The following is a 25,523-nucleotide window of genomic DNA, read 5'->3' on the forward strand; positions in this document are numbered from 1 at the left end:
ACCTTTGGATTTCTTCTTCAGTTCTTTCTACAAACTCGTCAACTTTTACACATGCACTTTCTATGACTTTGTGAGTAGACAAATTCAAACATCTATATGCTTTACTCTTACAAGAATATTCCAAAAATATTCCTTCATCACCCTTCACATCAAATTTCCCTTTTCTAGATTCTTTAATAATGTAACATTTGATTCCAAATACTTTTAGGTAACTTACATTGGGTTTGTAGCCATACCATAACTCATAGGGGATTTTGAATGAGTTCTTCTTCAGTTGTACTTGGTTCAAGGTATGAACTACAGTGTTGATAGCTTCCTTCTAGTATTTGATAGAAATGCTCTTTTCAATCATTAAGGTTCTTGCATAGTCCACGATAGATCTATTCCTTCTTTCAACTATTTCATTTTGTTTAGGAGTTCCAAGTGCTGAAACCTGTCTTTTGATTCCCCTTTCAATGCAAAAGTTACTGAACTCATGTGAAATGAATTCACCACCTCTATCTGACCTCAAATATTTTAGTCTTTTGCCTGTTTCCTTTTCTACTTTGGCCAAATAACATTTGAACTTCTAAAATGCTTCTAATTTCTCTCTTAGGTACATAATAGTCATCATCCTTGAGTAATCATCAACAAAAATAATGAAGAATTTTTCAACAGTATAACTTTCAATTTCAATAGGTCCACACAAATCAGTATGCACAATTTCTAAAATTTCTTCAGATTGATAGTTCTTGCTTTTAAAGCTAGTCTTTTCCATCTTTCCAATGTGACAATTCTTGCATAGACCAACCTCAAGTTTCTTTATGTTAGGAATGCCTCTTACTTTCCTGAATTTACTTTTTTTACTAAGTTATCAAAGTTCACATGACACAACCTCCTATGCCATAACCAACTTTCTTCAACTTGAGCAATAAAATATGAACATTAACCAAGTTCAAGATAAAACAAGTTACCTTTTGTTTGAGTGCCTGATCCAATCCATTTTCCTTTGCCATCCAACAATCTTTCTTTTCCATCCATGAATTCCACTTTGAATCCATTATTGGGTAGTTGTGCCACACTTAATAAATTATGTTTTAGTCCTTCTACCCAATATGCATTATCACATACAAGTTCATTGGTTAGAGAGATTCTTGCTTTTCCTTTTATGCAACAAGGTTCATTATTACCAAACCTCACACTGCCACCATCATAGTCTTCAAATGTTCAAAATTAGTTTTATCATCAGTCATGTGATGAAAACAATCACTATCTATAATCCATGTATCATTTTTTCTCACATGAGAAATTGGTGCCATTTTTTCATCATTATCAGATTCATCCTTTATAGTAATGTAAACAATTTCATCTTCTTCTTCTTCATTAGAATCATTAGAATCCTTAGCCATGAAGCATGTTTTCTTACCTTTTTCCTTGAATGATTTGAAGTCTTTTTTGCCATTGCACTTGTGTTCTTTCTTCTCATCCTTGTTCTACTTATTTAGGCACCTAGCAGAAATATGTCTGATTTCTTCACAAGAAAAATAGATTAGAGGAACCTTGCCTTTGTATTTCCCTTTGCCTCTTCAATATTCTTTTGCTAGCAGAGCTTCAACCACCTCAAGATCACTATCTAAACTTTGTTCTAATTCTTCATCACTATTTGACTGAGGATCCTTTATCTTCTTACCCTTCTCCTTGAGTGAAAGCTTGGCTTTGAATGTTGATTCAACATTCTTGGTAGCTAGAACATAATTATTAGAGTTGTCTAGCTCATATGTAGTCAATCTTCAAACTATAGCCTCTATATTTATCTTATGATTTGCTTCACGTCTTCTTTCTTGAATTGTAGAAACTTTGATTGCATAAATGGGAAGTAGTGTTCCAAGAACTTTACTTATAAATTTCCTCCTTGATATCTCCTCCAGATGCTTTGATTGCACTAACACTTGCTTTAACTCTTTCAAAATATTTTACTATGTTTTCATCCTCACTTGATCAAATTGTCCTCTCAAACTTTCTACTTTAGCTCTTCTCACATTATCATCTCCTCCATAGATCTCTTTTAGTTTGTTCCACATTTCAAAGGTAGTTTTGCAATCCTTGATGTCATCAAATTTTTCATAACTTAGGGCAGATGAAATGTCTATCATCATGTTTTTGTGAGTCTTTTTTTCAAAAATATCATTGACAGATAATGTACCAATAGGTTTTGTATATTTTTCATCAAGGTACTTCAGCCCTGAATCACCAATAGAAGCCAGATGAAGTCTCATCAATCCCTACCATGTTGAGAAGTTGTTACTATTTAAGTCTTGGAATCTCCCTCTTGTAAGACATCCTAATCTTTAGCTTAGATCCTTGAAATCTTTTCCTGCAAGCACCAAAAGCTCTAATACAAATTGTGTCAATTATAGATGAAGTAATTGAGAAGCGGGTTGAATCAGTTACCAAAAAAAAAAAATCTTGATCCCTTAGATGTCTTAAATAACTAGTTACTACTGTCATTTGGTAAACGCTTCACAAAAATGCTATAACTCGGTAGATTAACTTGTTACTGAACTTGATGTAGGAGCATCTAGAGGTATAAGGGCAATCCTATGTCACCAAAAAAAAAATACTTAGACTTAGTTTCTATTTCATGTGTTTTCATTTCTAGATACCCATTTGGGTCAAATAAAGGTTCCAACCCTCACAGTTCCACTATCAGTGTTCTAGGTTAGAGTATTTGAGCCCCTTGGGGATATGTGAAAATGCCTAAAAAATAGAAATATGTAATTGAGCCATCATTTTGGTGAACTAAAAGGTGTAAATTGGTCAAATGATTGTAATTTTAATTTAGAGCATTTTAGAAAAAGAATTAGGTCAAAAGTCTCCACGGTTTGAAAGTTATTGTAGTTTTTGAATTCTTGGAGACCTCCTAAGAATGCTTAAAAGTTAGGTTAAGAGCATTAAATGACCTCAAACAGGGCTAAAAATGGGGGATGAGAAAATGTGGCCCATATGGCTATAGAGAACTTTGAGAGCTTTTTGGAAATGTAAATGGTTCATCAATCAGAGCTATGGTTCAAAAATTATGCCTCTTAGAAGTTCGGTTACCGTTTCTGGATTCTTCTAGTTTTATGCCAACTTCTAACATGGATTTAGGAGCCTTCTATTTGGTTGGTGGATGCCAACTAGAAATTTCTAGAATGTGTTCCTAATCCTTAACCATTTGGGGTCTATTTAAGGATATTTCTGGCATTGTAAAAGGCAGTTCAAAGTGGTGTTTGAGTGAAAGAACTGGGAGAAGAAATTATCTTTTGATTTATACTATTGTAAGCCCATAGGGCATGTTTTGAAGTTCATTCTCTCTATACTGCATGTAATAGCATATTTCCATATTAAATAAAATTTTCCCTTTCCTTTTGTGTCCATTCGATGCTGGGTTGTGTCCCCATCAAGTGGTATCAAAGCGGGTTTCCTTGAGTATGTAGACAGTGTGTTGACTATGAGGCAAATACACCAAGACTGTGTGGTTGTGAGTTTGAATTAAGAAGATACCTCCACAAAGAGAGCATGGTGGAAGGGCCAGAGCTATTAATCCTAAGGAGGTTAGAGCCATCCAAAGACAAGTCCAAGCATTGTAGGAGGAGCTCCGTAGGAGAGAAAATGTTGTTGTAGGTGATGAAAGTGAGGATTAAAATGAAGAAGAATTTGGACTAGAAGGGGAAGTTGACGGGGAAGTTCTAAATGAGGAAGATGAAAGGATTTTTAGGGCCATTACTAAGATTGGGAAAAGACCTACAATTGATGTTGGTGTATTTTTAGGAAATCTGAAACCAGATGAGTTGATTGATTGGATCAATAAACTGGAAGAGTACTTTGAATATGAGGATATCAGGGATCCAGATAGGGTTAAGCTTGCAAAGGCCAAAATGAAAGGCTATGCCAAGATCTAGTGGCAAGAGGTTCAATTGGAAAGAAATAGAAGAAGAAAGGATAAGATCACAAGGTGGGATCGCATGGTGGACAAACTAAAGAAATAGTTCATTCCTGTTGACTATGAGTTTGATTTTTTTAAGAAAATGCATGGGTTAAAGCAAGCAGGAAGATCAGTCCAGGAATATATAGAGGAGTTTTACCGACCTCTGATTAGAGTAGGGCATGCAGAAGCAAATAAGGAGAAGGTTGCTTGTTATATCAGTGGGTTGTGACCTAGTATCCAAGAGGAATTGTAGTGCCTTCCCTCGTTCACATTTTTCTGGACACATTGTTACTACTATTATCAGGCTATGTTAGACTAGTTTTATGTTGATGGATCAGTGGTATTGTTTTGAGACTATTAGATATTATGTTATGGATTCAATTGATATATAATGAGATTATTTAGACTTTACATTTCATGTATGCATGATGATCATTATATTGATTTTAGTTATTGATGATGATTAGTTAGATGGTTTATTATCTCATGTGTTTTATTATGGATACTTACCCCATACTCGCATGTATATGGTGTTCGTGATTGTTCTTATTGTATGGCATTTCTAATCTGGTTAAGGAAGGGAATCGTAGTCACATGCTAGTCAGGATCTACACGATGCACCACTTCCTGCCATTGCCTATTTAGTTTAGCATTATATATATATAGTATGTACATGCATGGTTTTTATGCAGGTTGTAGGTACCGAGTATCGACTTCCTTGAATTGCTAAGATAAGTGTACCCTGTTACACTATTTCAATGATAAGAGAAGGGAGATGATTTTTCAAGTCCAAATTCCAAACCCTTAAACCATTGTCCTAGAAAGATAGGACAAGTATCTGTGTATCCTACCCACCGAAGGTGTTGGATGACATAATTTGATCTTGGAGGTCTATGGTGAATTTTCTATTAATAAAGTCTTAAATAAATAGATTTAATTAATAAATTAATTATTTGGAGAAAATTAATATTATATCATGATCTTTAATATTTTGTATTAAAAATAATTAAATAAGGATTAATTGAGAATAGAATTAAATAAAAGTAATTAATTAAAAATTAATAATAATAAATAATAATAAAATAATAAATAAATAATAATAAAAGTTATAATAAAATTAAATAAAATTTATAAGCTTGCCTAGGAGTTAATGCACCTTTTTTATTTCTCTTATGTTAACAACATGAGGGTTAGCGCACAAATTAAGCACATGGTATCTACAACCTTATGACTCATCTAGAAAGTTGGAAAAAGCTCGTGCTTAGTTGTCTACACCTTCTAGTTGTTTCTAGAGGCATTCTTGAGAGTCCTTTATATTTGGGCACTCCTAGAGGCTTAAGGGAGCATATTTGGAGAGTGTTTTGGAGCATTGGAGGACTCAAGAACTTTGGAGAAGGGAGGAGCTTGCTCTGCGGGTTTTCTGAGGAAAAGTGAATTAGCATCAAAATCCAAGTAGACTCTTGTGATCTTGCTTATGCTATTTCCACATCTTGCACTTCCTGTCTTCTTCGTGTCTTTCATATGTTTTCTAAGGGTTTCTCCTATTTTAGTTTTATGTATTCTCAATATGTGTAGTTAAAAATTAATTGAAAAAATTGCATATGCATAGATCTGAAGAGAACATGGGGCTAGGGCTTAAATTATAGTAAAATCCATAAGAAAACTTATTGAGTAAATGTGGAGAACAAAACATTTCATGGTTTCCTTAAAATTGAAAGCTTTAAAAAAAATTGTGTTGATATAAATATGCTAATTCAGATCTGCAAACATATATATATGTACATATACATGTCCTATATATATATATATATATATATATATATATATATATGTTATGCTTAATTAATCTTTGCATACACACACACACACACACACACATATATACATATACATATATACATAAATACATTTATATATATATATATATATTTATTTATTTATTTATTTATTTATACATATATATTTTAATGGAGGATCAAAAGTTTTATCGCATTGCGATTTACATTTTTGTAAAAACATTTATAAAAAATTTTATTAAAAAAAAAAAAATGATTCATAATACGTGGCTGGGGAGGGATGAGACCATAGCCCCACCTCTGTACTTGTGGCAGTGGCCGGCGGCACTGCTGCCATAGGCTCTGGGACACTGTTGTAGGCCTACAACAGCAACCCCGCACGACACCTTTTTTTTGGTGGCATTTTATCATATATGGTGTCGACTATGGTATCGTGGTTAAGAGATGTGACACGATTTGTGATTTGATTTTTATTTCAATTTTTATAAAAATGTTGTATTGTTTATATCTATATATATATATATATATATATTTATATAAGTATATATGTATATATATATTATTAGTTATGAACAATTATTATATTTACAAGATTACATTAATGGGTCATTCTTTTAAAAGATAAATGTTTTAAAATATTAATAATAGTTTGTCAATTATTATTGAAAATGGAAAGATATTAATAAATTAACTTAATTAAACTTAGTTTAATTAAGGTTAATCATTAGAATGTGTTATAAATCAAAGTTTTGAATTATGCAATTTATTGAATTGATAATTGTTTATTGGAACTTGATAAGAGTCATTTTTGAACAACATTTATATAAACAATATAATTAGAAAATTGAGTCTAATGGTTTTGGGAGAGAAACTTTTAAACAAATATATGGGTTAGGAAGAATGTGGAAATATTCCTCCATTCATTATCTAAAATTGGGAAATGGAAAACTAAAAACCTTCACTTTTAATTCAATGATGTAATTTTAGGAAAACCAAAACATGTGCTTGCATTCTTTATGTTTCTATTTTGGGTTTTGGGTTGACTAGTGTTGGCCAATTATAAGACGTCTACCAAAGGCTCGAGAGTTATGATTGTGATGACATGATGATGTTTTATTTTTGATCTTTATAAACCCAACCATGGTTATTTATGGAATGCTCTATGTAATGTTTGTAGTTACTGATTGTTATAGTCGAGATTCTTATGTATGAGACACTTAACCTAATCATTACTGTTGTGGTGATGATTTTTTATGGATACTTTTTGGTTGCTCATGGAGATTTGATGCTTTTATTGTGGATATTTGATGTTTTTATTGTGGATTATCTTTTGGTATTTCTTTCTAGTTGCTTGTATAGGACTGGGGTGATTTATGATTCCATGAGCTTAGGGTAGGTTATCTGCTTGTAGTGTCGGAAGTGGCTTGCAATGGGGGCCAGGGCCCTAAGAGGCTACCAGGGTAACTCATTGTAAGTTGTTTTAATAAGTGAAAACATTCTCACCTAATATTGACTAAATGAACCTGAAAAGATAATTGTTTTGTTCTCGCCCATGATGCGAGTTCTTGTACATACTAGGATAGGAGTAGAGAGAATGCTTGGTTGGGACCTTGCATTCCATAGTATGCCTTGTTAGTATGAGAGGATACTAGTGGCCGCATGAGGATCAGTAGGGACTCATGGAGTATAGCTAACTACCAGGGTAACTTCTACATGATATATGCGATGAAACTTTTTCGCTTGCATAGTAGGTTTCCTACAATTCATTGTGTGCCTCTAGGATTAGATGTCAATTTTGTGATTGGAACCTTTGAGTTAGTATACTTTTAGGATTCCTGGACTTACAGAGTATTTCTATGCTATGAGATTTTGATTAGCCTGTTTGGGACTTGAGATTATCTCCTGAGCACAGTGTGAGTGGACCACTTAGGCTCCACGTGGTCGAGTGGTAGTGTTTTTCACTCTTATCTTTTGAGATTTGATTGAGACATCGTGGCTGATGCATCCTTCATGATGGTGGATATGTATCCTTTCTTTGATGTTTAGTATAGGATAGATGATGTTACCTTATGATCATATTTGCATGTTAGATTATTTTCTATATATGACGTAGTATGTATAGGTGTGACATTCCTACTATGCTAATACTGATGATCTCTTTGGTGATTTGGAATGTTATGCACGGAGGGATGGTTAGGATCCACAATGGTCTAATGATGCTATTTATGGTTGGGAGGAACTATGCACTTAGTTTTTGATCTTTTGTGATGGATGTATATATCTTATATGATGATGTATCATGTGGTTATCTTTAGTTTGATGTACTTTACTCCACACATGTATATTCTTTTAAGCCTTTCATACCCTATGACATGTATAGTGGATGATCGAGAATTTTGAAATGTAATGTGTAAATTTTGGACTTATCATTATTATTTCATGTGGTTGTTGTATTATATGGATTCATTAATGTTAGATGATTTAGATGTGATTCAACACTAAGGGATCTTTAAAGAATATAACTTGTTATGTTATGTTTACTTTTAGATGTTTATTGCTATTGCTTCTATTATTCATGTATTAGTTGTAAATGGTTTTACTTTCATGTATTTTAAAAAAAAAAAATTGCTACCAAACTCAGTAAAATTTTAATTTAATTCTTTGGATCCCTTGGTGGGGTGTTATAGGAATTAAGTCTGGTAAGAATGACCAATGTTGAAGAGGCATACTAGTTTTCCCTACAAGTTGAAGAGAAGCTAAATAAAAGGTTTGAAGGGAGACAAAGAGGGCATAGTCAAGGAGGCAGGGGTAGTGGTAGGTCATCTGGAGGTCGAAATGAGACCCAAAAGAAAAATGAAGATGTGGGTTCTAGTAGGAACCACAGGAACAAGGGTTTCAACTGCTCCCATGATCAAGACTTTGGAAATCAAAGAGGAATAGTAGAGGACATGGGAAAGGAAGAGGAGGCTTCCATGGTACCTGTTTCCATTGCAATGAAGAAGGTCATCGTGCCTTTGAATGCCCTCAACGTCAAGGAAGGACAAATAAGAGAGCTGAGGGTCAAGCTAGGGTTGCTCATGTGGATGAGGATGCATAATCATCACATTAAGAGGATGAAAAAAGAGGAGAGACTTTAGTTAATGAAATGGTCCTACTAAGTGGTGAGATTGAACCAAGGTAAAGGAGGAGTCTATTCCGTACTAGGCACAAGTGTGAGGATAAATATTGTGATGTGATCATTGATGGTGGTAGAAATGATAACTTGGTATCAGAGGAGATGGTCTCTAAGCTAAAGCTCAAGAGGGAGAAACACCCCCAACCCTATCGGATTTCTTGGGTAAAGGATCTTTGTAAGGTCCTGTTAAGTGAACAATGTTTAGTGAAGTTCAAAATTGGGACTTACCATGATGAAGTTTTCTGTGATATTATTCCAATGGATGTTTGGCATCTATTGTTGGGTAGACCATGGTAGTTTGACAGGCATGCAGTACATGATGGTCATGCAAACACATACTCTTTAACAAAGGACAGAGTTCGCCACAAACTGAAGCCTATGAAGAAGGAAGGTGAAAAGGTATGTAGTAGTGCTAGGATTTGTCTTGTTGATTGAAGGAAGTTTTTAGATGGAATTAAACATCAACATATGTGTTATCCTTTGATTCCTAGGAAAGATAAGGAAGGTAGTAGTGAAATACCATTTGAAGTTTTAGATTTATTAGGTGAGTTTGGAGATGTCATCTCTGATAGTGTTCCAAAGGGATTGCCATAGGTAACGCAAATCATTCATCAGATAGATATAATCTCAGGAGCTAGTTTGCCTAACAAGGCTACTCACAGGATGACTCCTACTAAAACTAAGGAGCTAAAAAAATAAGTTCAAGAGCTATTAAGGAAGGGTTTGATTTGGGAGAGTCTAAGTCCATGTGCAGTACCTGCAGTACTAGCACCAAAGAAGGATGGAGAGTGGAGAATGTGTACAGACTCTTGAGCTATAAATAGGATAACCATCAAGTATCAGTTTCCTTTGCCAAGGATGGATGATCTTATGAATTGTTTGAGTGGAGCTCAGTACTTCATAATGATAGATCTCAAGAGTGGCTATCACCAGATACAGATACAAGAAAGAGATGAGTGGAAATCTGCCTTCAAGACTAAGGAGGGTCTTTATGAGTGATTAGCCATGCCCTTTGGATTGACAAATGCCCCAAGCACCTTCATGTGGCTTATGAATAAGGTACTTAAGAAGTTCTTGAGAAAATTTGTTATAATCTATTTGGATGATACTTTAATTTCCAGCAAAACTTTGGAAGAACATTTATTGCATATTCATAGTGTCCTTGAAAGGTTGAGGGAAGAGAAACTATTAATTAATTTGAAGAAGTGTATCTTTGCAAAAAGGGAGTTAGTCTACTTGGGGTTTGTTATATCACCTGAAGGTCTCAAAATGGATTCAGAGAAGTTAAAGGCCATCTTGGAATGGCCTTTTCCAATATCTTATACTGAGGTAAGATCATTTCATACTTTTGGTTAGTTTTTATAGAAATTTTATTAAGAATTTTAGTGGAATATGTGCAGCCTTGACTGACACAATAAGAGGGGATAGAGAAGAGTTTAAATGGACTACAGCAATTGCGAGAAATTTTTAAATGTTGAAGAAGAAGGTGACAGAACAACCTTTGTTGGCACTTCCAAATTTTTGAAAGTTATTCTAGGTGGATTGTGATGCTAGTGGCAGTGCTATTGGATCTGTATTGAGCCAAGAAGGTAAGCCTATTGCATATTTTAGTGAAAAATTGAATGATGCAAAGAAAAAGTATTATGTTTATGATCAAGAGTTCTATGAAATAGTTTAGGCCTTAAAGAAATGGAGACATTATTTATTACCAAAGGAATTTGTTTTATATACTGATCACCAGGCATTACAGTACCTAAATAGACAAGGTAAATTGAACCAGAGGCATATGAAGTGGGTAGAGTTCTTGTAGAGCTATACATTTGTGTTGAAGCATAGAAGTGGAAAATCTAATAGGGTTATAGATGCATTAAGCATGAGGTAGTTGTTGCTTACAGTAATGCAGGTTGAAGTAGTCGGGTTTGATGAACTCAAGAATCTGTACCCTATGGATCCTGATTTTTTTGAAGCATGGAAAGCTTCTAAAGAGCTTGTTGCTATAGATAGAACTAAATGGCTAGAATATTTGATTTAGGATGGTATGTTGTTCAAGGGCAGTCAATTATGCATTCCAAGGAGTTCCATGAGGGATAATCTGATTAAGGAGAAGCATAGTGGAGGAATGGCAAGATATTTTGGTTGAGACAAGACCATTGCCATTCTTAGAGAACATTATTTTTGGCCTTAGATATCATAGGATCTGAAGAAGTTTGTACAAAGTTGTCAGGTTTGTCAAGTGGCCAAGGGATTTAGTCACAATACTGGACTATATCAGTCATTGCCCATTCCATCAAAGCCATGGAGGGACATAAGTATGGATTTTTTTCTCGGATTGCTGAGGACACAAAGGGGTATTGACTTAGTATTTGTGGTGGTTGATAGGTTCTCCAAAATGGCACATTTCATTCCTTGCCACAAAATTCATGATGCTATCCATATTGTAGACTTGTTTTTTAGAGAGGTAGTGAGGCTACATGGTCTCCCAAGGAGTATAGTTTCTGATAGAGATACTAAATTTTTAGGGTATTTCTGGAGGACATTGTGGAAGAAGTTGAGAATAGACTTGAAATTCAGTTCCACACATCACTCGCAGACCGATGGTCAAACTAAAGTGGTAAATAGAAGTTTGGGCAATTTGCTAAGATGTTTAGTTGGGGATAAGCCCAAGGGATGGAATTTGATTCTACCACAAGTAGAATTTTCTTACAATAACTCTATAAATAGGAGTACTGAAAAATCACCATTCCAAATTGTATATGGAAGTAACCCAAAGACTGCACCAGAATTGAAGAAGATGGAGAAAGGGGAGAGGACAAGTGTTGAAGCAGAAGAGTTTATCGAACATATCAAGCACCTACATGAGGAGGTCCATGCACACATTACCAAGATGAATCAAGAGTATAAAGCTAGGGCTGATCAAAGGAGAAGACATAAGGAGTTCCAAGTAGGGGATCTAGTCATGGTACACTTAAGAAAGGATATATTTCTAGTAGGTACTTACAATAAGCTAAAGATGAAGAAATTTGGCCCCTAGAAATTTCTAAAGAAACATGACTTAGGAAATGCATATGAAGTGGAGTTTCCAGATGGAATTCTCATTTCTCCTATTTTCAACATTGCAAACTTAACAGAGTATCATGATGATGGTGCAGATGAAGGTTTGATGTTAGAGCGATGCCCAATTCCTGCTTCTAGGAAGGAGGAGATAGAAGACATTCTAGATCATCGTGTGAGCAGGAGTACCAGAAATAGGAAGTATGAAGAGTATTTGGTTAAGTGGAAAGGCCAACCGATCAAGGACTCAACATGGATATCAGCAGCGAAGGTTTCCCATTTGGGATTTCATCTACCATCCATAAAGTGATAGGGTCACTTTTCAATCTACCTTGGGTGTCTGATGTAGGAGCATCCAGAGGTATAAGGGCAATCCTATGTCAGCAAAAAAAATTACTTAGACTTAGTTTCTATTTCATGTGTTTTCATTTCTGGATACCCATTTGGGTCAAATAAAGGTTCCAACTTTCATAGTTCCACTATCAGTGTTCTAGGTTAGAGTATTTGAGCCCCTTGGGGATACCTGAAAATGCCTAAAAAATAGGAATATGTAATTGAGCGATCATTTTGGTGAACTAGAAGGTGTAAATTGGTCAGATGATTGTAATTGTAATTTAGAGTATTCTAGAAAAAGAATCAGGTCAAAAGTCTCCACGGTTTGAAAGTTATTGCAATTTTTCAATTTTTGGGGACCTCTTAAGAATGCTTAAAAGTCAAGTTAAAGGCATTAAATGACCTTGAATAGGGTTGAAAAATGGGGGATGAGAAAAGCTGGTCCATAGAGCTATAAAGCACTTTGAGAGCTTTCTAGAAATGTAAACGGTTCATCAATCAGAGCTACGGTACAAAAGTTATACCTCCCAAGAGTTTGATTACCATTTCTAGATTCTTCTAGTTTTGTGTCAACTTCTAATGTAGATTCTGGAGTCTTCTACTTGGTTGATGGATTCCAACTAGCACTTTCTAGAATGTATTCCTAATCCTTAACCCTTTGGGGTCTATTTAAGGACATTTTTGGCATTGTAAAAGGTAGTTCGGAGTGGAGTTTGACCAAAGGAACTGGGAGAAGAAATTATCTCCTGATTTATACTATTGTAAGCCCATAGGGCATGTTTTGAAGTCCATTTTCTCTTTACTGCATGTAATAGCATATTTTCATAATAAATAAAATTTCCCCTTTCCTATTATGTCCATTCGGTGCTGGGTTGTGTCCCCATCAGAACTTTAAGCATTCATAATTGTTAGCATGCATGCAAAAGTAAATAACAAGAACATAAGAGACACTAGATTTAATGTGGAAACCCATTATGGGAGAAACCACCAAGTAACTAGTTACCAATTTTCACTCTTCTAAAGTGAGCCCTATTAGGAGCCAACCCTATTAAAGGTTATAATACACACTGTTAGGTGTGACCTTGTTAGAGGATTTAATCACCCTATTAGGAGTGGCCTTGCTAGAGGCCTTTAGAAAAATTGAATTGAACTGTCACCTTGTTAGAGGATTTACAAAATGGTTGTTAAACCAACTCTGTTAAGAAATTTTGAAATCACTGCTACAATGGTTAGAAAGTAACAATGAATCGACCTGAATATGATGCAACTAAATTTGTTGATTACAGATCTCTATTCTGCACCATTAGATCCTCCTTGATTAAATATAGCTTTGCTGCTCCTCAATGATCTCTAATCATCCTTCAAAATTTTCTCTCACAATAATTAGTCCTCCTTCACACTCATATCACATCAAATCGATCACACACTTAGAATTTGCAACTTGACCTCTTGTATATACCATTCAGATTATCAAGTCAACTCATTCACATGTTACATTTACCAATAAACCATACATTATTCGGCTACAAATATTGCATTAGAATTTATTTCACAAAATAATGAAATCCTTCATTGGTTGACCCTTCTCAGTAAGCACTGCTTCCATAAACAATTTCCTAAGTTAACCAACTCAACTCAGTTAACAAAGCAAAATCTGCAAAATCCTTTGGCTACTGAGTGAACTTGGAAAGAATTGAATTTCCTTCGTTGACCATGAGAGCTTGGTAGGAACTATTTTCTATGCTATTTTACTTTGCTGATTGAGTGAGTTTGAGAGACTCTGTCTATAGAAGGTAAAGTCTAAGAATGCTCAGTAGACATTGTAAACCTTCTTTGCTAACCTTTTGAGCTGGGTAGACTCAATTATTTCCTTGTTGAAAAATAGAGCTTGGTAGACTCTATCTGATAACTAATATGACATTTGTGTAACACCAAAGACAACACACAATTGAATAATTCTATCCAATAGTTTCTTGGCTAAGAAAGAAATAGGATTGTACCTCACAAAGTACAATAGAAGAAAAATATATTGCATCAACAAACAATTATAATCAAGTAGTTTGGATCAAGCATATGTTGAAGGATATAAGGATAGAATTCAATGAACCTATTGTCATAAATTGTGAGAATAAAAGCATAGTAAATATGTCTAAGAATCTAGTGTTGCATTTGAAGACTAAGCACATTTCTATCAATTATCACATGTTGAGAGAGAAATTTATAGAAAAGAAAATTAGATTGGAGTATGTGAGCACTAAAGAGTAGATTGTAGATATATTCACTAAGCCTCCTACCAAAGATACTTTTGAGTATTTGTGAGGTATGCTAGGGGTTATTCCCCTTCTTACTTTGGACTAGAAGATGTAAGAGTGGATCAGTAGAGTGTAATAGAGCACCATTGTTTGTCTCAACTAAATGTTGATTCTTTCTATATGGGGGATTATATATGGAGGATAAAGTCATAAAGGACTCTTGTTGGATGTTTTTTTTGAATGGTGTCCTTGGAGACTTGAGCTAGTAAGAACTAGTTGTTGTAGAGTTTGATGGATGCTGAAATATTTGACATTGATGTCAATGGGGGAGAAGATTAGCATGGAAAATAGTTTGGGAGAATGAGTGATGAAGATGATTTGAAAAGAGAGGTTAACAATCTTTAACTATTGGTATTTTTGGAACTAGATGTTTTTTATCTATGTTTCCATCAATGCCAAAGGAGGAGATTTTTGGAAGCATGAATATTGATGATATTCCTATGGTGGAGCATTGTAGATATGTTACTATGATGATATGCTACATTCATGATTGAGTTTTTTATTAATGTCAACATAGCAGTTTTCTATGGTATCTAACAAAAGAACAATGAAAGGATCAAGTTAGTATGGATGGCTAGTTGAGTATTCTCACTATCCAAGGTTATGGTAGATACTTCTAATTATCTAGTATGTGTAGTTAATGTCAGGTGAAGAAATGTTAAGTCTAAAAGAAGTTATGTAAATTTTGGTGATGTCTATTCTTAGATAGATTTTATAGAGGCACGTTCTGGTAAACTTGTTATATCTCTTAAAAAAAAATTATTCTAAGAATTGAGGTTGAGTATGTGTAAAAGACATGTTGATGATGACATGGTCAAGCTTTCTCATCATAATATTGCATGTACAAAAAGTTATTCAAGTTTCAATGTGGAAGATTAATGTTATCACTAAGTGTAATGTGTTCTTAATCTGTTCCTATAATAATTAATCAAGAAGATGTAATAGCTAACTTAGGAAATTATTTTATGGACTGAGTATAAAGGAAGGACATTTTACTTTATCATAATATATATGTGTGATACAAAGAATTAATTTGTAAGCAACAAAAAGAGAAGAATTTGAAGTTGAGTAGAACAAAGTGAATGTAAAGGAAACTTCATTGCCAAGATTTTATTTAGTGATCTGAGGTTTGATATTTGGATCTGAGATTCTTGACTTGGTCTACAAGATCTAAGAATGGTTGGTTTGGTTGATATAATAGAGGAAAGAGGAAATTAATAATAGATTACTTGTTTGGACAGTGAGCTCTTCTTGTAATTGAAATTCCATGTTTGGGTAGTGGGCTCTTCTTGGATATATTATACTACAACTTCTAATAGGGTTGGGATCTCCTAACTGGATCCAAAGTCTCCTAATGGGGACTCTATGTACTAAATGTTGTAATAGACTCCTAACAGGGTCCATCCTCTAATAAGGAATATTTATATTAATACATCATCTTGTGTACATCATTTCTATTGTGGTTTTGCCTCTAATCAAGAGTTTCCCTAGTCAACATCTCTGTTGTAATTTTTCTATATGCATATTGTTATGGTTGTTGTTTACTTTGGTTGAATAAAAAATATTCTTTAAGGATAATAAATTTTTTAATTGTTGGATAATTGATTCACACACCTCCCCCCCGCTCAATTATCTTGGTGGACTATTGTTTCTAACAGAGAATTATATTCATTTAGAAGAAAAAGGGGAATTATAGTTTCATAGCATAGAATACTACTACTATAGAATGAGAGAAAAGAATGACCCTTGGAGGGTTTTCAAAAATTTCTTTTATAGGTCAAGCATAACTAAAAAAAATTCCACTAGAAGCCAAAGCCAAATACTACCATTAAATTACTAGACAAAAATCACTATTGATCCAAAGAAGATTTGACTAAATGCATGCCCATATATAGAAATCCATATCTTTCATACAACTTCTGATAGAAATGATGCTCATAACTACATGGTTACATAAATGGATAACCTAGAGAAAAAATTGAATGCGCTTTACATCAAATAGGCATGGAGAACATCAAAGGGTAGTTGTCGATGCTTTAGAAATTAGTTCACTATTAAAGAAATGCATCAAAAAGTGTGTTTTATGCCAAATCAACCATATCATCAATCAACTAAAGTCAATCATTGAATCCTTCCACATGGCCCAATGCCTGTCTAATATCTTGCCATATTTTATTTCTTTCGATTTGTTGACCTAGGTCTTCTTTCATTCATGGCATCACATCTTATGTTCACTTATCCCTTTAACTGCAATGACCCAACTACCTTATTTTTTGTTGCTTTCTAATTTGCAATCTATCTCTTTTTTTTTGCTACTAACCATGTGATTGAGCACCCACAAGATTTGACCTCCTATACGAATTCAATCACATGGTCACCACATCTTACTAACATTTTAATTTATCATTTGTGACTACACAAATGCCCTTAATTCATGAAGTCATGGATTCAAACACCTTGGTTCCTTTTAAGCCTTTACCTTTATGACCATGTGACCATTTCTTTGCTTATAATCTATTCAAAACTTCCCAGGGTCATGGTTTCTCTTAAGTGATTTTCCTTAATGTCATGACTGAGTGATTACAATATTTTTCCTTTATGCTAACTATTTTACTGGGTCACGATCTGAATCCATCTTATAATTATTAACCATGTGACTGGGCATACATACATCTTATACATTTTATAGTAATGATCATTGGATCACAATTTACTCCTCTTACTAATTAGCTAACATTGTGACTACTTGATTTAACACTTCTTCATGTTTTTACATGGTCGAGGTCTAAGTCCATTGACGCTTGAAGCTACCTTAAAACACATGACTTACTATGGAAATGACCATGTCACACATTTGTGGCTTCCCTGATGATTAAGTGCTAATTGCTTGTGAACAAGTGATGAAAGGTAGTCCCATGGTCACGACTTGAACCATTCACAAGGTAAAGCCATATAATAAGAAAATATTAAGACCATTCACAAATTTTTATGTTTCCCATTAGATTTGCATGCAAAAAAAAATTTGAATAGTTAAATTTGATCATTGGTCATGTCTCTCACCCTAAAAGTTCAAATTTTGGTAGGGTGGGAGGAGGGGGGGGAAAATGACTAATAATAATTAATTAAAAGAATTAGTTATTATATGCCTAAATATTTTATTAAGTAACCTAGAGGTAATAAGAGAATACCTTAATACTGAAACAACCCACTTAAGATAACAATAGGGAGTAGCTAAAATTCTAGAAACTACTAATAAAAGTAAATTTGGGTCCTGGCGACAAGGCTTGATGTAGTACCTAGTCAGAACACCATCTTTTTAGATAGGAGAAATAGAGAAAATCACATGGGGAAATACCTACTATAAGAAGAGATAGAAAAAATGCTGAAAGAACTAGGGAAGGATGAAAGAAGCCTCCAAACTAGATAATGTCACATAAGATAGGAAATGAAAGCAAACCCATGACTTAAAACACCACTAAAGCATGAAGAAGTTGTAAATATTTTTTTGAAAAGGAATTGTTGATCTAAACAACCTCCATTAAAATAGAACATGACTAGATAGAGAAGACTATAATCTACATGGCTGTCCTCAAATGATACTACATTAATAAAGAGACACACAAAGGAAAACAACTAAAATCATACATATAGATGGCATAAAACAACAAAGACTTAAAGAGCTGATCAATCAAACATGGAAGGATGAAAGAAAAGTAGTGATACAAAGAAAAGTGTCAATATGGTAAATAGTGCATCTTATCAAAATTCATAGTTACCTAGCCCTTGCATCCACTTAGTACGTATAAACAAATAATTAATACATAGCTCACTCCATCATACCAGGAAGCATAAGAATCAATAGAGGAAACTCTAAAATGTAGATAACGGTGAGGTGACAAGAAATTGAAAAAGTGAGCTAATAAGAACTACATATCAAGGAACCACAATCAAGATGCATAGAAGAATACATATGCATGTACTAAGGTGGTCATTCTTAAAGACATCATGAGGCTAACATCATGGAAGAAAAACTTACCCAACAAAAGTAGATGATTAATAAAGGAAAAACATCAACTACCCATGGCACTTCATTAGAGTAGTGTATGTACAATAAGGAAAAAGATATGATAGACATCAAGTATATAATAATTTATATGAGTTTCCTTATATGACACTTCTTGAATGAGAAGGAAAAAAAGGAAAAGTAACTTAAGCACAAATACAGAAGGAATACAAAACTTTATCTCTGTGATTTTGCAAAAATACATATAATAGAAGTTTACAAAGACTAGAAGGGACAAAAGGCTAATACAACGAATAATATAGCCCAAGACGAGTCATTTGATGTAACAAAAATGATCCCCAAACCTAAAATAATTAAAATATCCACTATAATATGAAAATATAAAAAACTAAATAGGATATATACCTAGAGCACAATTTGGAAAAACACATAACATTATTGGAAAGAGCACATAAAGACCTTTCAAATGATATAAAGAATTCCCAAAATGGAGATTGCATTCTCATGATATGTTTCCCATACTACAAAAAATAATCCCTAACATTGATAGATAAACAAGCCATTGAAACATCATCAAATAAAAAAGACCTATACCATCACAATCAACTTGAAACTAGGTTTTTGATAATATTTTATTTGTACAAAATGGAGTTTGTATTCTTGAGATACCAGTTAAAAATAATCAGGAGGTTTAAATTGAGCCACTAGGGCTCAAAATTTTGTTAATGTAACTGTTGATGTTAGCCAATGACAAGCCCAAATTATATGTTCAAATCAGATTGAAACATTATCTTGTCAAAAAAAGACCAAGTATTTGAAACATGTCACTACATAATAATCCTCTCCCAAGGAGGGGTAGGCTGTGTGTGTATAAGGGGTCCTTGGCATTGACTCAACATGTGTGTGATATTAAATATGGGGCTACAAGGGCCATCCCAAGGCTCATGCATTGTAAGTCTTGTGTGGGGAGAAAACATTGGGGAACCACATGGGCCTATGTGCCTCAAAAATATTCATGCATGGTTATAGAGGATATCAAAAGGGTTTGATTGATTAAACCTTGCACTGACATGCATAGTCAAAAAAATGTTCCTATAGACATGCCACAAAATATGTAGCATGGGGCTCATGGAAATAGTTAACACCAGCCATAAGGAAACGTTAGATTGTAGGGCATTGTTGAGATAGATATGTTAGGAAAAATTCCATGGCATTGATGCATATGCTTCAAACCTCCAAAGTGACATTTTCCCAATACAAATGAGGAAGCATACATAATGGGAAGGAGGACTTGCGGGTACAGTGATCTTACTATGCCTCCTTAATAAAAATATGCCTCCACTTTTCCAAAAAAAAGCTTACATGCATAAATTTTGAGACATACAAAAAAAATTGTGATTATTTATTTGATAAATAAAATAAAAATAAAATATTCATCTTAGGATTTGTGCAAAAACCATATGACCTCAGAGTAAAATAATGTTTCTTCAGTGTCCAAATATATTCAAACTTGACATATTTCATATGAGAATGGGGGCTTTCAGTGCTATAAACTCAACATGCATTCTCGTTTCAGCCCAATGTGATTGAAAAGAAAGGTCATGTAGATCTAATACAAAACACCTTTAAAAACTAAAACCTTCAAGAAATCAAAAATTCTTCAAAGTCAAAAAAAGTCTACAACAAAATTGGCTTAGATTACATGTTCAATTTGAGCAATACAAAACTTCTTCATGCATAAACACCAGTATGCAAAATCCTGTCACAAGAGAAGAATGGAAACTAGACGAATTACTCTCAAAGAGTACAATGCATTAAAAGATAATGGTTCATAGATTTACAATTACTATCTTGAATAAAGGAGAAAGGTAAAATATAAAAAATATATTTTTTAAAGTAAAATATCCTAGGTTGTATCATAATATTTAATTAAAAGACTAATTGTTATATGCATAAAGATTATCTTAAGTAAACTAAAGGTTATACAAGAATATTTTATTACTCTAACAAAGAATATGTAATTATATTGTTAATATAATTATTATTTTTATATTTATTGAGATAATATAATTATATAATTAATTAACATGTAACTAAATATATGACATATTCAAGAAAGAGTGTACAACACAATGGTAAGTTGTTAGCCTCTCATATAAGAAGTGTTGAGTTGAAGTCTACTCAAACTTAATATATAATAATACTTTATTTTAATAAATTTAATCAAAACTTGAACCCATTACCTATGTTTTATATATATATGGGTGTGTGTACACAAATAAATTTATTACTTGTGATTTGAAGATAGAAATTGTAAAAAACAAAATGATATCAGTCATGGTTTCAAAATTCTTCTCTATAAAATAAAATTCAATATTGTTGCATTTAAGAGTACTTGTGAGAATGAATATTATGAGTGTTCAAATATTTGGAATAACTAAAGGGGGTTGAATCAGTTATCCCCAAGTCTAGATATACAAATCAAACACTTAAAACTTCAACAAAGTTCACCAAATAACTCAGTCAATAAAACTATTCACTATAATGGACAACTTATTCATTCCATTACAACTCTTTGTTCTATATATGCTTAATTGCATAAACTTATTGTTAGGGTTTTAAAACTAGCAAGCAACAAAAAACCTAACACTAGGGTTCAAAAGACAAAAAGAAGCCTAAGGGTTAGATACTTCCTATATTTAGTATAGATTTCTTTAGATCTTGACCAACTTAAATAGAATCTCATATATTCTCTACTTTTTTGGCTCTATAGGACCAAGGTGGGTGCACCTTAGTGATGAAATGGCTATGATACTTGATATTTTCTTCACTCTTCATTCATACACTATTATTATTCCCTATTATTTATATACTATAGAAAATAATGATCATAATTATTCTTGGTTTTACAAATAATTTTTGGTTACAATAGCTAACTATAACAGACATAGATTTATTGCAAACAAGTGTTGGCTAGAAATTAAACTCTTCATACAACAAAGTAAAGATTTATTTGATTTTAAAATTTATGTCTCATGCAACCCAATGATTTCTTCAATATAAAACTAAATAAATGATCAATGCCCTATCCATTGGTATTCAAATTCTAACTAGAAAATTTTGACCTAATTAATTGCCTTACAATAAATTATATCAAGTTTTTATGAATATCCTTCTTATATGATTGGAAATCCTACCAATTTATTGAAGCATTTACTTAATTCCTTGAATTAAAAGAAATAGAAAATTGATATACAGCATATGCTAGCTACATTAAATTGCATAAACCTTGCTCATACAATCCCAACATTACCAGCATATAATGATTGGGACAAAATTTAGAGAAAAAAAATATGGTAGAACCTCGACCGAATGCAAATAGTGTGATACTAAAAATTTCATGGTTTTTAGACCTCGACTCCACATCTTCTAAACACTTTTATAGGAAGGATTGCAAAAAGCTTCATATGGGAGGACACCTTTTGAAATTCAATAGGAAAGAAAATATAAAGATATTTTCATTTGGTTACAATATAAAACATTCTTTGTACTTGGATCAAAAATTTGGATTCAGTTGCAAAACTAGCAGGTGACATTATTAGCAAGTATCTCTTTAGCAATTGTTTTGTCTTTGGCTCCTATCACCATCAATGCCTTGCCTCTTTTCCTTGTGCCTTTAACTGCATCCTAACTGCACCTTTATATTATACTATTCATTATCACCAGATGGTAGGGCTTTGATGTTTGCAATGACTTCCCATATAGCAATATATGCATCTACATCTAGCTAGGCGACATTTCTAACTGCATCCAACTCATCTAGTTATTTGGTCCACTTGGCCTCTATTATTGTCTTGACTTTAGTAGCTACTTTGGACATTTATACCTCTATCCTACAAAGTATATGAATCATATCATAAACTATTGTAATACTTGCCTCATTGTTGCAGTAGGCTAAAAACCTAGGATGATCAAGAATATCATCAAGAGAAGTTGACCACTCTACCTAGTCTTTCATATTGACATCATTATCCACCATTACAGGCACCAAACTGGGTGTAGCTACAATAATTTTCTTCATCTTATTTTGGATCAGCTACATTTTTCCACCAAAGAAATCATTTAGATCCTTTACTTTATTGATATTTTTTCTAGTGTTTACAATGGTTATCTTTGGCAAGCCTTTCTTTTGTGCCATAATGTGTACCAAGCTATCATAAAATGGATTATATGGCCCCCATTTAGTGAAAAGTGGAGATAATAGGGTAATAAACTTTGAACACCTATATTTTGCTCCTTTTAATGCAAGATAGCTACTATGCACATTATGAGAGATTGTTTTTAGTGCATTTATTTTTTGCATTAGCAAGCTTTTGATTGTTCTAATTTTTGTAATCTTTCTTGCTTGCAAATATCCCTCATCAATCTCCATTGCATGGCTTGATGTCTCCCCTATTTTAGGTACCTGGTCTTCTATTTGCACACCTTTGGCATGGATTTCTATAGTAGTTATAACCATTTTCTTCAATGTTGCAACATCCATTTCTAGCTTGATGGTCTTTTGTTCCAATACATATATTCTCTTCATCTCCTCCTCATAACTCCTTCTAGTTGTGATGAATCTTTCATAAGCTCATTCCAGCAAAGCATTTAGAGAATCCATTTTTTTCTTTCCCATAAGTTCTACTAAAGTGTGCATCCCATATATCTTATCACTAGAAGTAGTGTATACATTCCAAAAGATAATATTCCCTCTAAGGGATTCTTTGATCTCTATTACGATAGGCTTGTCATTCTCTATAGCTAAACTCCATATTTCCATTATTTGAGTATCTATAGTATATCTTTACCCTTTTAACTCTCCATACTAATTCTAACCTTCAAATGAAATTGACCTCTCTTGTCTTCTCATTTGGTCAAGAAGAAAAGATGAATTGATATTGCATCTTGGGAAAAAATCATACCACTCATTGTCACTAAGTCTCTTGCTTATTCAACAATGATGGATTCATTGATAGGATCATAATCTTGTAGTTTTTGCACTAATACAAAAACCACTACATCAAAATCACTTGGCTTCATTTGCATAGTTAATTCATTATGTTTTATTTTAACAATAAATTTTTATTTTCATCAGATTTGATGAAGTTGTCATCACTCATAAATTCATGAGCTTAAATGGTTTTTGCATCAATCATTTGACCTTCCAACTATAGTTTATTTTCTCTCTACTCATCTTTTGATGCTTTAGATACTAAAAACCTCCTTCTAATATCATCAAAATATTTTTGTACTATCTTTTTCTCTTCTTACAAGAAGGGCTACTCCTTCTATCTCTTTGTCCTCATTAGATTTTCTACTACTACCAAAATCTTCTCTAGCACTTGTGCTTCTTGATAGATTAGATCAAATGATTAGGGCACCAAAATCCATCTCTATTCTAGACAATTCTCCAAACTATCTAACCTCATTCTCAATTACTTCAAGTCTCCCAAGTAATGTTTCCTTGGTGAAATATTTGGTACAAGAGATCAAAAATTGTATCATTTGAACTACCTACATAAATGGTGGTGTTAAACTCTTGAATATCTTCTATATCACCTCATCATATTCCTTGGTTCCTCCTTGATATTTGATACATGCAATTATTTTTGATATTCTACCTACATATGTTCTTATAGATTCATCTTCCATCATTTTATCATCTTGAAATTCACAAATCCATCTTTTTAGTCTCATTTTCTTAGAATGTACATCACCTTCAAAAAGATATATGAAAGGTTTCCAAATCTTATGAGAAATATCAAGTGTTTCTACCTGATTGCACTCTATTTTAGGAGGTGCAAATAATAGTGCTTCTCTAGCTCTCATGTTGCACATGAAAAGTTCTCTCTCTTCCTTGATACAAGTTTCCATCACACTTTTAGCAATAATTGTCTTTTCTGATTTTATCAAGATCCAACATCTAGGACTCATACATAAGAAATGCATCTTCATATTTTCCTTATAGCTATCATAATTGTTGGAATGTTTAAATGGGAAGAGTACTTCTAAGAGGGGGGGGGGGGGGTGGAGTGGGGCGCGAGGGGTGTGGTGAATTAGAAGTACCAATTGTTATCCTTTCAAACCCTTAATAACATATAACTAAAATTAATATGCATGCAAGTAAACAAACATAAAATGAGAGCATGCATCAACACATAACACAAGAGATTTTGGTGACTTAGAAACTCTCTATGAATAAGAAGGTAAAATTGAGGTGGGGATGACACCCAAAAAATTACTACAGCAATGACTTCAACCACTTCTGATAGTTTACCCTATTAAAGGCCTGCCTTGTTAAAGGATTTACACTATGTCAATAGTGACTTGATTGAAAGAATTTTCAAACACTTTACAAGAAGTGTCACCCTATTAAAGGATTTACATAAAAGGTTGTTAAACCTACCTAATACATAATATTTTCTTTTCTTTCTCCAAAGACTCTTCTACCTAGCTCTTAACACAACCTATCACCATAGCATTTCAACCTCTAATACAATTGTAAGAGAGTATTAGAATATTAGACCTGATTGGATGCAATCTCAAATTGTTGGGTTTAGGCACTTGATCTTCTCTATCTCTTTTGATCCTTTCTTGATCTAATCTCTAAATATTTCCCTTGTTCTACTCTAATCAACTAGATATAAATGATATCCCTTTCACTAAGTATTTTCTCTTCACACTAGAATTTCACTATAATCTTCCCTTTTGTAGTTTATCTTCCATACATACAATGGTGCATTCATTCTCCTTAGAAATAATGTGAATACTTAGGTTTAGGTATGGATCTACAATCCAAATTGAATCTCAAATTCTCGCTTATACTTTGCATTTTTCTTATTGG

The 25,523-nt window shown here is 33.3% G+C and overlaps 1 pseudogene; it reads right to left on the reverse strand.

The window, feature by feature from the left end:
- Positions 1 to 6,079, reverse strand: part of LOC149564862 (putative GPI-anchored protein At3g06035 pseudogene) — a 32,808-nt pseudogene extending 26,729 nt beyond the window's left edge.
- Between the last annotated feature and the right edge of the window lie 19,444 nt (positions 6,080 to 25,523).

Source organism: Cupressus sempervirens, chromosome 3, assembly GCF_028749045.1.
Source record: "Cupressus sempervirens isolate cs-2001-9-10 chromosome 3, ASM2874904v1, whole genome shotgun sequence".
NCBI classification, from domain to species: domain Eukaryota; kingdom Viridiplantae; phylum Streptophyta; class Pinopsida; order Cupressales; family Cupressaceae; genus Cupressus; species Cupressus sempervirens.